The sequence below is a fragment of the Melospiza melodia genome, unplaced genomic scaffold (genome assembly GCF_035770615.1).
Source record: "Melospiza melodia melodia isolate bMelMel2 unplaced genomic scaffold, bMelMel2.pri scaffold_32, whole genome shotgun sequence".
Lineage (NCBI taxonomy): Eukaryota > Metazoa > Chordata > Aves > Passeriformes > Passerellidae > Melospiza > Melospiza melodia.
The window spans coordinates 3,055,880-3,072,773 of record NW_026948638.1 but is presented as its reverse complement, the minus strand read 5'-3'; positions in this window follow the sequence as shown (position 1 = coordinate 3,072,773).

Sequence of the window (16,894 nt, the reverse complement as noted above, 5' to 3'; positions counted from 1 at the left end):
GAGCCAGAGTGTGGGTCCAGAGGCCAAATGGCCCTCCCGAGGCAGCTGAAGGAACAGCTCCTAAGAAAGACAACTCTGAGTCCTGAAACCTGGGCAGGAACAATGGGAATGTGTCCCTGCAGCCAGGGATTCTGTGTGAGAACAAGGAGATTTGACAGGAGATTGTTTTACACATCCTGCCAGACCAAATCTCCCTGTTTGCCCCAAAGGCCCCTGTGGAAAATGCTCTGATCCATGGGGCTCCATGTGAAGGCTGCTGTGACACTGAGGGACTTGCACAGGAATTCCATCCAGGAGCCTGGGTGCCCCTCAGGGATTGGGACCCGACCCCTTCCAGCCAGAGGGGAAAGGGCCCCCCAAGCCTTGTCAGCCACAGACAGCATGGTAAAGCTGAACAGCAAAGAGCCTGGAGGCATTATTCTGGAATTAAAAAGGTGCCAGCTCCATGGACAACAGAATTCTTGTTCCTAACTCAAATGAGATTGAGAAAAAAGAATGAGGAACGGTGTCACTAAAGTACTACTGATGTCTGTAAGGTGTACCTTGATAGTCAGCCAGAATCTTTGTCTGCCACAAACACCTCTGGTGTTTCACCAAGGGATTGGTCATCAAAATGTAATGATGAGTTATGATGGATTGCTGAGCTTATCCTTTTGTAATTCTTTGCAGCTGTGCATGATATAAATTACAATTCCTTCAGTTGGTGTCTGTCTCTTTGGTAGTGACCCTGCCCACTGGGGACACAAGGCCCCCTCTTGCCTAAGTGTTCCCTGGGAAGGCAAAAGCCCTCACTCCAAAATTCCCCCCTTCCTCCTTGTTTTCCCCCTTCACACCCTGAGCATGATGTGCTCTGGTCTGGGCTATGCCCGGGGTCAGTTGGTGTCCCCTGTCCTGGCTGTGTCCCCTGCCCAGCTCCCCCACAGCCCCAGCCCCTCCCCAGCGTGGCTGACGAGGGGCAGGACAGGCCTTGGCTGTGCTGCAGCTCAGCAAGAACAAAACCATCTCTGCGTGCTCAGCCCTGTGCTCAGCACCCGGCCCAGCAGTGTCTCAGTGCCAGGGGCTGTGCCCTCAGTCCCTGCCAGGGGTTTCCATGGCAACTGCCAGGCCAGGTGACCCAGGTGTCCCTCCCAGTGCCGGTTGCCATGGAAACAGTGCCCAGCCCTGCCCCTTTCTGTCAGGCTGACCTGGCCTTTGGCCCTGGCAGTGCCGGTGCCTGCTGGTTCCTGGTGCCTGAGCGGCCAGCACGGCACAGGCAGGTGGCCATGGCACAGCCCCCAGCAAGGGATCCCCTCTGGCTCTGGGCACTGACACCAGCGCTGAGCAAGGGCCCAGGGCAGCTTTCCATGGCCACCAACCATCACAACAGGTCCGGGCATTGGTTGCCATGGCACCAAACCAAGGAACGGGTCCCTGTGGCCATTGCCATGGCACCTGGTCGCACAAACGAGTGTCACCGCAATTGTACCTGGAACAGCCCTGGAACCACTTTGTCCCAGGGTTGCCATGGAGCTGAGGGCAACAACAGGCAAGGGCCCTGGGGGAGATGGGAAGGAGCAGCAGAGCAGGGGCTGATCCATCCCCAGTGCGCTGCACAGCCCAGGGCAGCGTTCCAGAGCGTCCTCATGGAGCTGCCAACAACATCCCCCCTCTGCAGCCCTGGCCTCTCCCCCAGCTCACACAGGTGCCCCATCCTTGCAGGCAGAGACACGGCAGCACTGGCTCAGCAGCCCCTGTTTGCATTGCACAGAGCAGGGGGAGCACCCCCATGCTGTTGCTGTGGGGACATGAACCTGAGGGAGCACAAATGCCATCAGCCCTGGGGCCAGTAAGGGCTGGGGCATGGCAGGGAAACCACCCAGGTTTGTCCTAACCTCTGCAGTCAGGCAGAAAGTTTGTTCCCATCAGCTGGGAGTGCCCTGTGAGTGCCATCCTGTGGGTGCCCTGTGATGGCACTCAAGGTGATCTGTTCCATAACCTTGCTGGGCACCCAGGTCAGGCTGCCAGGCCTGGAGTTTTCCAGCTCCTCCTTCCAGCCCTTCTTGGGGATGGGCTCACACTGGCACCTCCAGTCCTCTGGGAGCTCCCTGCTGAGCCAGCACTGATGGTAAATGATGGAGCGCAGCCTGGGGAGCTCATCTACAGCTCCCTCATTGCCCTAGGATGGATCCTGTCTGATCCCATTCACCTGTGAGCATCTGAGTAGCTCAGCAGGTCACCCACTGCTTCCTCCTGGATTCCAGGGGCTGTTCTGCTCCCTGTGCCCATCTACCAGCTCAGGAGAACACTTCTCCTGAGAATATCCTTTCCTAATATTGAAAATTGAAACAAACTAGGGGTAAAGTAGCTCAGCCTTTTCCTTATCTTTTGTTACTATATTCTCTACTGCAACCAATAAAGAGTAGAGGTTCTTCTACTCCTCCTTTTTGCTGTTATTTTTTTATAAAAACATTCTTATTCTTTTTGCAGAACCCTCCAGGTTAAGTTTTAATAGAATTTTCAACTCTCAGCTTTTCTTTCTGTATGACCCAGCAACATCCTTAAAGACTTCCTGAGTTGCTGGTCCTTTTTCCACCCCCGAGTCTCCAGAAAAGCTCCATGGGCAGCCAGGCCAGTCATTTTCCTCACTAGCTCATCTTTTGCCTCACTGGGACAGGCTGCTTTTTCCCCCTATGATTACTTTCTTGAAATGTGTCCATCCTTCCAGGACCCCTTTGCTTTTACGGGCTGTTTCCCTTAAAGCAATCAGTACCTGATTAGGTATTCCCCAAATCTGCAGCCTAAACAGGCCAAAGTCTGCCCTTCCTATTTCCAGTGCAGAAGTTTTGCTGCTGCCCCTCCCTCTTTCACAGAACATTGAACACTTCATTATTTCATGGTCACTGTGCCCCAGGCAGCCTCTGAGCCCCACATCTGCCACCAGCCCTTCTCTGTTTGTGAATAGCAGCAGACAGAGCTTTTTTTTGGCAGTGGGAGTGTTACCAAAAATTTAATAAAACAGAAAATTCCTTAACCCCAATGTAGCATAAAGAAGCAGCATTCTTTATTCAGCTGGATGCACGGGGAAGAGCTCCTCCCAAAGCTGTGCATGCTGAGTACAGGAAAGTTTCTGTTTATATTCTGTATTTTTCATACATATTCATTGATTGTCCTGGACTAAAAATACATATAATAATCATTTCCCCAAAATAATTAATATATTTCCCCTCCCCTTTACCCGGGCATTCTCCTGTCCTGGGGGTCTCCCTGGTGGTCCCTGGTGGTCATGGACCCCAATGTTCCTGTGGGCCTGGCTGAGCTGGCAGGACACTGAGGCTGCTGAACTTCCAGTTCCCCTTCTCACACAATGGACACTGTGTGGTTTCCACAGGCCTGGGGTTGTGGAGAACAAGCTCCAGGTGTGAGCTCACCTGGTGTAGGCAATTTATCATCTGGTACCAATTGGTCACAGAGTGGGCTATGACATCACAGAGTGGGTTATGTGAGGTCATCAAGCAGCCATGGCATCATAGTCTGCCTCTGTGACATCAGAGATCCAGCTGTGACATCACAGGGCAGAGGTCTGACATCACAGTGCAGACTATGGCATCATAGACTCTGGTGTGACATCAGAGACCAGTTGTGTGACATTGGAGAATGGGCTGTGACATCCCAGCAGGCTGTGTCAGGCCACTGGGTTGGTCACTCTCCCCCAGCTCCCCCTCACAGTTTTTCCCAACAAGTCCAATGCTGTTCATGCCCAGCAGGGTCCCTGTCCCCCAGGATCCCCCTGGGCCACCTAGAGCCACAGCCTCCACCAAAGGATGTCCCACAGGATCCACCCCAGAGCCTGACACGGGGACAAGGGGCCAGGGCTGTGTGACCAGGACATCAAGGACGGGGATTATCCAGATCACTGTGACCTGGGGTTGGGTTCCCCAGGGAAGGAAAGAAGTCTGGCAGCTGGAGCAGGGTCTGGGAAGGGCCTCCAAGGTGGGGCTGGAGCCCTTGCGCTTTGAACAGAGGCTGAGGGAGCTGGGCTTGTCCAGCCTGGAGCAGGGAAGGCTGAGGGGCTCCTCATCCCAGCCTGGCAGTGCGAGCAAGGAGGGGATGGAGAACACAGAGCCAGGCTCTTCACCGGGGACTGGGGGGAGACAAAAGCCAATGGGTGGAAGGGGAAAGAGGGGAGATCAGCCAGGGCATGAGCAGATGAAATGAGTCAGGCTGCTTTCAGCATTTCTTCAACACCAAGAGCAGCCTGACCCGCTTCTCCATCCACCACTGATAGATTTGCAAATCAGGAATTGTTTGAGCTGTTCTGTCCTCAGTCCAGGACAAGAGTCCTGATACAAGAACTTAATTGTGTTTATATCTATCACAGAACCACATTAGTCAAAAATTAATTTTAGTATGCAAATCAGTTGTGAACAGTGGACTCATCAGACACAGCTGGGACATTGCACATAGCTCAGCGAAGAGTTTGTAATTGTGTGATTGTTATTTTAATGGTGTAATTTTTATTAAGTTATATCCTGTTCAACTGTGGTCTGTTGGCTAGGTCCAGTGTGGGCTGGAGGGAGCTCAGATTTGCACAAGGCTGCTCTGAGTGCCAGCCTTGGGTGGGGAAAATGGTGGGGTGTATTACTGCGCCTGAGTGGGTCGCTGCTGGTGAGAGAGAGATGGTGAATTTTGTTTCTTGATCAGAAGGCTGATTTATTGAGATATCATATATAATACATTATTACTATACTGAAAAGAATAAAGAGAGAGGTTTGCAGAGCTGCTAGGCTAGGCTAGGAATCGATAGAAAAAAATCTATAACAAAGTTGTGGCCCAAGGACTCAGTCCCCGGCCTTGCACTTTGTGATTGGCACTTAATTATAAACAAGAAGCATGAGCCAATCAAGGTGCCCCTGTTACACTCCACAGCAGCTGATAATAATTGTTTACCTTGTCTTCTGAGGCCTTTGCCCTCCAGAAGACGCAGAAATCTGAAAGAAAGGATTTCTGTGAAGAAATATCTGTGACATCTCACCTTTCTAAATTGTATAAATTAAAAGAAAAATGCTGATGTGGAATGAACAGGATATTTCTTCACCTGTAAAATATAGAATACTCACAAATCACTAAAACAATCCTACAATCTAAGAAAATTGCAAGAAACAATGCAAAGAGAATTCAAGTCCATGCAGCTGAGTTTCAGGAACAGTCCAAGTGCTGAAGTTGTTTCCTTTGGAATATCTGAGAGTCCTTTTTGGTCCTGAAAACAAACTTCTGCAAAAGAGTTCCATCAATAGTTATCAAAAAACCATTGACAGTCATAAGACAATTTAAAACAATTTCAAACAATTTGAACAATCTTGGAATGTCCTTTTCTGGCCCTTCAATGCTTCAGTGCTTCAGAGCTGCTGCCCGCTATTTTCAATCTTTTTTATTTAATTTTAAATTTATTTTTTTTAATTTTTTTTTTTTGATCGAAAAGCAAAAGAGCAGCAGCCAAGCAGAGCAGTGCCAGAGAAGGAAAGGCCCTGGGGGCCCTGGCCCATGCTGGACCAGAAACCCCAAAACTGGCTCACAAAGGGGGACCAGGGCTGGTAGGACAAACCAGAATCCCCAAAAACATAAGGAGGCCATGCAGTGGGCCCAGCCCAGGAACTATCTGAGCCCAACGACCCAGGCCAAACCGAGTAGTGACATGCTTCCTTTCCCCAAAACCACTGAGGCATGCCAGCAGCAGGGAAATAGAAGCAGCCCCAAAAATCCTCATCTTGGATCTAGGAATGTTTGTTCCCCACAGCAAGCAAGCCATGATTGCTTCCCGCTGTGCCCCCTGCCTCTGCAATGCAAATGCATCAGGTGTGTCTCCCATCTGCCTCACGGCACCACCCCCACCGGGCTGGGGACCAAAGGCAGAACTGTCGACGGAAGGGAACCAGAACATCAGTTTGATCATCACAGGCTCGATTTTATTGATCAGTACGGCGGGTTAAATACAGTTAATAATGAACTTCATACATATTGCAAAAGTTGAGCTCAGGATTGGTCAGCTTGCATATCAGCACCTACGCCTACTTCTACATTCCTATGGTTCTACTTTTGATACTTTCTACATATTCTTAGGATGTATTCAGGACTAATCTCAACTCCCTATCCTCATGTTGCAGCAAGGTCGCTGCTGACTCTTCCTTTCAGCTTGCTGACTGCTGACTTTTCTCCTTCAGTTTAACTAGTGGCATTATATCAGTGTGGCCTTTCTCAGCTAACCAATTATTAATAATGCTCTCCACATTTCCCCTGTTTTCTTCTTGTGCAAGGAGATTAGTTTGCCATGTTTTTGCTATTGTACGGCTGACCATGTTTTGGATACAGTTAAAGATACAAGGCAAAATAAGCAAAAACAGTAAGATTACACCCAGCAGTCCTATAGCATAGATCACAAGGTTCCTCAGCCACGGTCCGAGTCCCAGGCCTTTAAGCCATTCGTCAATTCCTAAACCGTCTTCTTCCTTAAGTTTGTGAAGTCCCTGTTGTAATTCTTTTATCTTAGTGTGAATGGACACCGAATGATCAGACAGATTCATGCAACACATTCCCTCAAACTCTTCACATCCATGCCCTTGTGCTAAGAGCAAAAATTCTACAGCAGCTCTATTTTGCAAAACAGCATGGTTAACACTTTGCACATCTGCAGTTAGCATGTCTAGAATTTGTGATGTCTTGTTCAGCTCATTCTTTGCCCAGCATCCTAATTGTTTTGCTAAATTCATGGCTTTATTGGCAGATCCTCCTGGTAAGATAGTTGAAACCACCACCTGTTTGAACGTGCCCCAAAATCGTGGATCTCCTATCTTGCTGCAGTCTAAGTCATGTATGCTACGTTTTCTCCTGTTTGAATTTTGACTCAGCTGCATTAGCAAGGACACATTAGGATGAAACAGTGACAATTTTCCCAAAAAACAGGGTCCACCCTGTGGTTTAGCTGGTATACCATTCCATGCCCTGTCTCCACAAATCAAAAATATTCCTGTGGGTAATTTCATTGGTGCTGTGATATTTGTGCCGTTACATTGACTGTAATGCTGTGGAGAGAATTCACTCACATTCAGGGATGAATCTAGGGTGGCCCATGTTTCTTTAGGTTGGTTTAAATTCTGAGCACCCGAAAGTTTGAAGCTAAACCATCCACCAGCTGTAGTGTTAGATATGCTGGCATTTGTACTTCCAAAAAGATCCAATTCCTCAGGAGGAGAGTGCAAAGAGGTGTTAAGTGATTGGATTAGTAAGCATTGACGATAGCCATCACTCTGACCTGCAGTACACCCTTGTTGCACCGGCAATGTGATGTTTGACATGTTAGACATACATAAGGTTTGATTGTTTATCAAACTGCAAAATTCTCCAGGAGACCACACCGGAAGTCCCACCAGGCATGTTCGAAATGGGTTAGTGACTCCTCCAAGGCTAAGACAAAGTGATGATTGGTTAGTTTGATTAGCAAGTGTTACCCATAAATTTTCCCTTGGTTGACTAAAGTGTGTTACTCCTACTGCTTCACTTGCTACAGCATTGAGCAGTATTACAAAAACAAACCTCATTTTTCTTTCTGCTTACTTTGCTTCTCCTTTTCTTCCTTCTGCTTACGTTGTTTTTTCTTTCTTCGCTGTCTTTTCCCTGGTTTGCTAGATTGTCTATTGTAAGGCTGAGTCAATTCTTGAATATACTGATCTAATTCTAAATCAGCATCCTTGCTCACAAGTATAGCACGAGGTAAGTTTGAAGGCAAATCAGCTTTACAGCGAGCTGCTATGATACGTGAGGCTCTAGTAATTTCAAATATTCTAAGGTTTTCCTGCAACTTCCACCTAAGATATGCTATAACCACTTGTTCTGCACTCTCAAAGAGCTGTAATCCTGTCCGTCCTGGCAGGCCAGTACTATGTTCAAGAGCTCTAACCCAGATATGATTTCGAATCCACTTTCCAAAACAAGATGTACACCATAAATATCCCAATGACTTCTGTGAATACCAATAAACCTGATTACAATCTGCACAATGCAAAGCTACCCATGCATAGCATTTATCTTTATCCTTTTTGCAAACATAACAAGGAAGCGAATGTAAGTAAGGACCAGTATAAAATTGTGTATCTTCAACCCAATGCAACCAATTCAATGGTGGTGATCGCAAAGCCTCTTCAGCCTTTTTACTATATGAGGCTAACAGCTCAAGGTCTTTCTTTAACACAAGGTGTATCTTATTTCGTAATCGTAGTTCTTGTTCGTTATCCTCCTCAACAACTATATCCTCCCGAGGGTCCCACAACAGTAAAATTGTTCTAATCATAGAAAATTAATTAGCAATCACTGGTACCCCTATTCAAATGAGACCGTTCCCATTTTTGCCTTCTTTTTCTTATCTGTCTTCAATCTTGCTGCTCCTAATTTCACTGGTCCTGCCACTTTCAAACTTAATTTTTTCAACTTATCAATGCAGCAATCTAATGCTCTATCAGGATCCCCTTGGAAGGGTCCTACAACTGAATGCTGTGTTAAAGGCACTAATTTCCTACACCTTATAGAAACTATACGTGATTTACTTTGAACCTTAATTCTATTTACAATACATTGTATTTCCCATCGATAATAAGCAAGAACCTTCTGTTCAGGAGACTCATAAAGATTTAAAGCTATATATGCATTCTGCCCCGTTTGTCTCCTTAATTCATCTTGCCAGCTTTTTCCCCACGTATGCTCGTGTTCACAAGTATGACACCACAAATCCCGTAATAATGATTGTTCTATCCAAAAAGTTCTTTTACAACCCCCACAACGTAGAGCTATCCAGGCAGCACAATGTGGATTGTGACAGTCAAGGCAATGTAGTTTCACTGGATCTGTTAAGTGAAAAGTTGATAATGAGTCAATGAAACCAATCAACTCCTGGGCCGTCCGGTAGTGACGTGTCAGTGCTCTGTCCACCGCTTCCGAGTACTCCTTCAATTGTAACAGTAGTGGTTGTAGGACTAGAAGCAGTTTCTTCCCCAGTCGCTCCCTGTCCTCCTCCGTAAGGCGATCCACCAGAGGCTGCATCAAAAACAGGTTTAGTCCACTTAGCAGGCACCCACAAAGGCCCTGTAGGTGAGGAAACACAAAGATACCCCCGACCCCAATATAATACCTTTGCAGGTTTTTCCCATAATCCTGTACTTGGGTTCTTATACTTAACCCAGACCTCTGTTTCCTTAGTATTTTCCTGACCTGACCTTGGATGATGTTTCATTGCAGGGGGGGTATCATCTTCCCCAAAAATGCATAAATGATTAATCACATACAAAACCTTAGCCAAACATGCTTGTGGATCTGTCAAATCTTGATGTTTCTCAATATACTGCTTAAGGGTACCATTTGCTCTTTCCCGTAAAGCTTTCCTTAACTGTATCAGTAACTCATACAATCGTTTATTATTCACTTCCTTAATTGCTGCTTCCTCTATTCGTTTGACTACTCCTGCAACATACATAGAGTCTGTGACCACATTTAAAGGCTCCTGTAAGTTGGACACCGCCCATACTACTGCTAACAATTCCAAAGTTTGTAAGCTATCTGCAGGGTCTGCTGTGAGGAGTTGATGCTTCCATTGTCCTTTTTCTTGCCAGGTAACAGCAGCACGCCTTGATTTCTTTCCTGCATCTGTAAAAACTGTAATAGCTCCTTCTATGGGGTTTTCTTCTCTCAAAGGTCGAGTAATCCAGTTCCATTCTGTCATCCATTGCAAAACTCTAGGCACTAATTTACTAGTCTCTACTTTAGCAGGTGACATCAATAATGCTTCTTGTAAATTCTTTGAATTTATCAAGTACCAGTCCAAGGTTTCTTTTTCCATAGGCAATCTAATAGTAGCAGGTTCTCTACCATCCACTTCAAGAATTCTGAGACGCCCCTTTTTGATTAATGCAGCCAATTGTTCAATTTTTGAAGATATTGTTTTCTTATGCTGTAGTGGTGGTGATAACCATTCCAACACCCGTATCTCCCCCGTTTTCTTTTTGCAACTGAGAGAGAGCACCAAGCAAGTGGCAAGGGCTATTCCAGATAGTAAGGTCAATGGGGTGGTCGAGTTGTCGACGAGACACATACCCTTGCTGTACACAGTTACTAATTTGCTGCAAGGCAAGATGATGCTCCTTTGTCAGGTGTACAGGAGTAGTAGGGTCCACACCTTTTAACAAAGGCCGTAGGGCTTCCAATAAGTGATTTGGTATTCCCACAATAGGCTTCAGCCACTGTAAGTCTCCCAGCAACTTCTGTGCATCATGTAGAGTTTTAATGTCCAATTGTAATTCCAGTTTTTGTGGTATCACTATTTGATCCGTCAAAGTCCATCCCAAATATTTCCAGGGCTTTGTAGTCTGAATTTTCTCTGCAGCAATAACAAGTGAATATGCAGCAAGAGTATTTTTAATGGTGTTAATCTGTAAAGAGGAGAATGGCTGTTGCTGTGCAAACAAAATATCGTCCATGTAATGATATATTATAGTTGCTGGCCATTTACGACGTAGTGGCTGTAATGCTGCATCAACATAAAGCTGACATAAAGTGGGAGAGTTGCAAATCTCTTCATGTCATCAGGATGCAGGCCAATAGTGAAAAAAACAATCCTTTAGGTCAATAATTAAAAGTGGCCAGTGTTCTGGAATCATAGCTGGATTTGGAAAACCAGGCTGTAAGGCCCCCATTGGTTCCATTTGGTCATTTACAGCCCTCAAATCATGTATCAAACGATATTTCCCTGATTTCTTTTTGATTACAAAAATAGGTGTATTCCAAGGGCTTGTGGATAGTCGCAGGTGTCCCTTTGTATATTGTTCCTGTACCAATTCATGGGCATGCATAAGACTCTCCCCTTTTAATGGCCATTGCTTAACCATCACCGGTGTATCCGTTTTCCAGGTGAGTGGAATGGGGAAAGTCCAAGCAATGGCAATTACCCCAAAGGGTGCTGATTAGTTAACACCACTCCCAATTGTGTTAAAATGTCCCTTCCAATTAAGCAGGAAACTGTAGGAGGCAATTGAACAATTGAAAACACAGCAGATATTTGTTGATTCTCAATGCACACAGACAAAGACGGCGACCTGCTTGCCAATGTAAATCCTCCCACTCCTGTCAGCATGTTTGATGAAGGAAATAGAGGCCAATGTTGTGGCCAGGCTTCTGGAGAAATGATGCTAGTATCTGCTCCTGTATCCAATAATCCATAAAGGGTTATGCTTTGATGCCCATAGGTAATTTCAACCTTTTGTTTTGGTCTATTTTGTAAATCCACAGTTAAAAGTGTAACACCAGTAGAGCCAAAACCTTTTTCATCCCGTGCTTGCCCAGTAAATGATTGTATTCCTGATGTCATTTGTGACAGTGGTACCAATTGAGCAATGCGTTGTCCTTTTGTAATTTTAATCAGAGGATAAAGGGTGTAAGCCATAATTTGTATTTCCCCTGTAAAGTCCGCATCGATAACACCAGGCAAAACAAATAATCCCAACATAGTTATAGAGGAACGTCCCAGCAATAATGCTCCACATGTTTGTCCATTTAGTATAAGAGGACCCTTTATTCCAGTGGGTATCCTCTCAGGCCGGTTCGTCATTAGTGTGACGTCTACTGCTGCTGATAAGTCCAAGCCGAAGCTCCGTGTTGTTGCAGGTTGCAGACAGGAGGTAGCAGCGATGTCACGGCAGCTGCTGGTGTCTCCGATGTCACGGCAGTAACTTGTGTCTGTCCCTCATTGCCGCATCGGTAACACTTGATGAATGGTCTCCAGCCTCTTTACGTGACTGCCAGTGAGCCGCTTTGGAGAGGAGCAAGAGCAGCTAACACCTGATTTTGAGTAGACTATGCTTTTGCAATCCTAATCCTAATTCCTTTAAGGCTTCTGCTATAAATGCCTGTGAAGCTGTTGGCATTAATGCCATTCGCTCTAATGCTTCCTCAATAGTCTAATTTGCCCCTAAAGTAGCTAACACTCTTTGGGTTGCTGGATTGCTATTTTGCAAGGCACACCTGCTTCAATAGTGCCCTGCAACACCAGCCCGATCTATAGCAGTAGCTGTTCTATCGATAAAATTTCCAAATGATTCTTCTCTTCCTTGCTTAATACCCATATAAGCCGGTAACCCTCCTGGCTCTTTAACCATATCTATTGCAGCACGCACTAACCACATAGACTCTCTAAGTTTATCAGCTCCCAATATCATCTGTGCCTCTGTACGTAAGAATGCCTCTAAGCCCATCAGCTCCTTTACTGTTACTCCATGTAATGGGTCATGTGCATTAAACAATAACTGCTGATGCTGAGTGAATATCAACCGAACTATTCCTCTTAAATCATTAGGACATAAAACCTGAGTATTAAAAGGATAATCTAACATTTGCTTAACAGGTTCACTTTTTACTCCAAACTGACTAACTGTAGAACGTAGCTGAGTTAACAACTTCCAATCTAAGGGAGTATATTCTGCTATATTATGCGTATGGTTCCCCTGTGCATCATACTGTGGTGTGTATGTAACTGGACATGCAAGACTAGAAGCTATTTCCACCGCCTCACCATCCCCCATTTGCATTACTTCTTTCGCCAAAGCAGCCCAAGCTTCCCTCCTCTGTTTAGCCATCTCCCCCCATGGATCACAGTGTGCCCCTGGGATGGGATCTGGCTCTTTAAGGGTGCTATGCTGCTGGCGCTTCGGTGCAGACACCGAGTTTTCGCGCGGGGGGGGCAGTGAAGCAGAGGCTGGCTCGTGCGGGGGAAGCGGGAGCCCCCCCTCCCCCGCTGGAGCTGACAGTGAAACCGGAGCCGACTCACACGGAGCCAGCCTGCGGGGGGGAACCAGCCCCCCCGCTGGAGCCGGCTCGGGCGGGGAAGGTGACCCCCCCACCGAGGCTGTAACCTGAGCCGGCTCACGGAGGGGTAGCGGCGGAGGCAAGGCTGGCGGCGGAGGCGAAGCTGGCTTGCCCCTCCCCCCACCATCCGACCCGCCTGAAGCTGGTGGCGGAGGCAAAGCTGGCTTGCTCCTACCTCCACCATCCGACTCGCCCTCCCCCTCTGACAGGAAAGGTGCAGATGGTTCCACTGCGCCTATAGAGAAATCCTCCACACCACTTTGCTGGGGACTCTTAGGCATAAGTACCTTAGTTACAGAGGGTGCCAGGGGATCATCTTCACGACCATACCCTATATTCCTCTTATGAGCTTCTGTTGCCCTTCCTGCTGCCTTTCTCTCAGAGACCTGCTGAAGTAACGTGTTATACACCACCTGCCATAACTTCCCGAATTTCTTTGCTGACTTATCATCATCTAGTACTGTATCCCACAATATTTCCCCAAACTTTCTCCACTCTGATAACTCATGAACTGTATGAGGATTAGAAAAGATACCCTTAGCATGGCCATAAGCTAATAACCCTGGTAACTCCTTTTTTAAATCTATCCTTTTTATCCCACGCCGCTCTAAATAGGCGGTAAATAAATCATATGCCGCTTGCCTATCCATACCTATTAATCAGCGCGCGCTGTTGCAGCTCTCCAGGCTCCTGCGACACGTATTGGCTTAAGTCACAGTTGTGAACCTTAAGGGTGCTTCAAATTCCGGCACCGTCCCGGCTGCTGGGACCCAAACCCAACTTCCGGACCGTGGCGTAATCCCTTTTTCTTTTAATCCGAGAAAAAGGGCAGAGATTCGGTTATGCCCGCATTCTCCACCATGTGTCGACGGAAGGGAACCAGGACATCAGTTTGATCATCACAGGCTCGATTTTATTGATCAGTACGGCGGGTTAAATACAGTTAATAATGAGCTTCATACATATTGCAAAAGTTGAGCTCAGGATTGGTCAGCTTGCATATCAGCACCTACGCCTACTTCTACATTCCTATGGTTCTACTTTTGATACTTTCTACATATTCTTAGGATGTATTCAGGACTAATCTCAACTCCCTATCCTCATGTTGCAGCAAGGTCGCTTCTGACTCTTCCTTTTAGCTTGCTGACTGCTGACTTTTCTCCTTCAGTTTAACCAGTGGCATTATATCAGTGTGGCCTTTCTCAGCTAACCAATTATTAATAATGCTCTCCACAGACAGTCATAAGACAATTTAAAACAATTTCAAACAATTTGAACAATCTTGGAATGTCCTTTTCTGGCCCTTCAATGCTTCAGTGCTTCAGAGCTGCTGCCCGCTATTTTCAATCTTTTTTATTTAATTTTAAATTTATTTTTTTTAATTTTTTTTTTTTGATCGAAAAGCAAAAGAGCAGCAGCCAAGCAGAGCAGTGCCAGAGAAGGAAAGGCCCTGGGGGCCCTGGCCCATGCTGGACCAGAAACCCCAAAACTGGCTCACAAAGGGGGACCAGGGCTGGTAGGACAAACCAGAATCCCCAAAAACATAAGGAGGCCATGCAGTGGGCCCAGCCCAGGAACTATCTGAGCCCAACGACCCAGGCCAAACCGAGTAGTGACATGCTTCCTTTCCCCAAAACCACTGAGGCATGCCAGCAGCAGGGAAATAGAAGCAGCCCCAAAAATCCTCATCTTGGATCTAGGAATGTTTGTTCCCCACAGCAAGCAAGCCATGATTGCTTCCCGCTGTGCCCCCTGCCTCTGCAATGCAAATGCATCAGGTGTGTCTCCCATCTGCCTCACGGCACCACCCCCACCGGGCTGGGGACCAAAGGCAGAACTTTCGGCAGAACCCACCTGCCCCTCGCCACTAGGGCACAAGAGGGGCAGCAGAGATGGCAGCCCCCATGGGACAGCAACCGACCAAACACGCCCCAACCCGCCGAGAATGCTGATCTTGAACGCAGACAGGCAGGCTGCCCCCAGAGTCAGCTGGCAGGCAGCCCCCGCTCCACAGAAGGAGAGACCCCCTGCTGGGGCAGCTGCTAGAGTAGCCAGTCCGGGATGATCCGAGTTCGAACAAGCCGCCGGTGCCATGGCAGTTTCTGACGCCGACCCAGAGGGCAGAGCCTCCGACAACGGCAGAGCCGCTGGAGCGGCCAGTCCGAGCGGCGAGGGGGAAGCCGGAACTGGGGAGGGAATCACGCTGAGCGTGGGATCCGCCGCGGGCTGCCCCAAGGGTCCCGCGGGTTCAGCGCCGTTTCCAACACCGTCCTGAACAGGGACTGTCTCGGCTTGAGGCGATGAGGAGTCCGATGGAGGCAGCGGAGGGGCCGAAGGGGCCTCCTCCTCCCCTGAGCCAGAAGCTGGAGACGCATCCTTGTTGCCTAGCAACAGCTCAGGGACCAGAAGTGCTGTCTCTTCTGCAGTGTCAGATGCAGGCTCTGACAGGGGTGGGGAGGCTGGTGAAGCCATAGGTGGGACCGCCTGGAGAGTCGGAGACGGGATCGCCTGGAGTGATGGCTCTGGCAGGGGCATGGAGGAAGCCTCAGAGACCGGTGCCACCCCCATGTGTGAAGGAGGCGGAGTCTGAGAGGCCAGCTGTGGCTTGAGCGGCGCCGCCTCCTCCCATCCCCCCCGAAGAGAGAGAAAGGGGAGAAGGAGAAAGTTGCCTCTGCGCAGGCTCCGGAGAAAGAGTAAAAAAAACTTCTTCGTACGGCGAAGTTTCAGCCCCCCCCGCCACAAAGCAGTGGGGGCTGGGAAGCAGAATGTCCTCCCCCACTGGGTCTTCTCCCAGGGACGGTGGAAACGGGGTCTGTCCATAACAGTTAGAAATCCATTGAAAGATAGCTGCTCTGCGTTTCAGAACTGGGAAAAGCTTTATAAATGCTGGGTAGATAGAAGGAAGGACACGTCCCGGGCTCCAGACGAACTGGAAAATGGAGTCCATGCACTCCCAGACAAAAACATCCAAAGCGTACAGGACATCAGTAAAAAACCCAAAAAGCTTTGCCCATCTAAAGAACTCATAGAGATCTGTTTTTGACAGAAAAAACCCATCTTCTCTACACCAATGTTGCCAGAGGGCAATGAGATTCCCCTCTGAAGGAGTAAATTGAATCTCTTCTGGCAAGGCATGTGTCTGCCATATGAAAAGCCACAACCTACGACGGGCTGGTTCATCAGGGATAGAAAAATGAACAGTACCTTCAGAAAGAGTCCAGCTTGCTCTGGTCAGCTCCACAGGTCTGCTGCTCTTTTCTATCATCTTTCCTGAAGGTTTTCCAGAAGAAGGTTCTCTTTGTTGGCAGCCTTGGCTGTGAACTCTGTCCAAATCAGGATCTTCAGTTCTTCAGCTCCTGGCCTGAATCCACTTCTGTGGTTGCTTCAAAGCAACCATCAAATGCTACACATACAGGATTTTTACCCAGTGCAGCAATTTTGCTCCTCTGGTCTTATCAAATTAATTTCTGCTCTGACACGAGGGGTCACCAGATATTACTGTGCGTGAGTGGGTCACTGCTGGTGAGAGAGAGACGGTGAATCTTGTTTCTTGATCAGAAGGCTGAATTTATTGATATATTATATATAATACATTATGACTATACTAATAGGAATAAAGAGAGAGGTTTGCAGAGCTGCTAGGCTAGGCTAAGAATAGCTAGAAAAGAAATCTATAACAAAGTTGTGCCCAAGGACTCAGTCCCCGGCTCGCACTTTGTGTTTGGCCCTTAATTATAAACAAGAAGCATGAGCCAATCAAGAAACCCCTGTTGCATTCCACAGCATCTGATAATAATTGTTTACATTCTCTTCTGAGGCCTCTGGCCTCCAGAAGACGCAGAAATCTGAAAGAAAGGATTTCTGTGAAGAAATGTCTGCGACAAGGGGGGAAAAGTGTGAGCACAAACCCGAGGAAGCGAGATGCCAGGAAATATGTTCACCCTCACAAAGAGCTAATTAGCAAAGCAAGGCTCTGCTTGCCACTGCTTACTCACACCAAGACAAAATAGGGGATTTT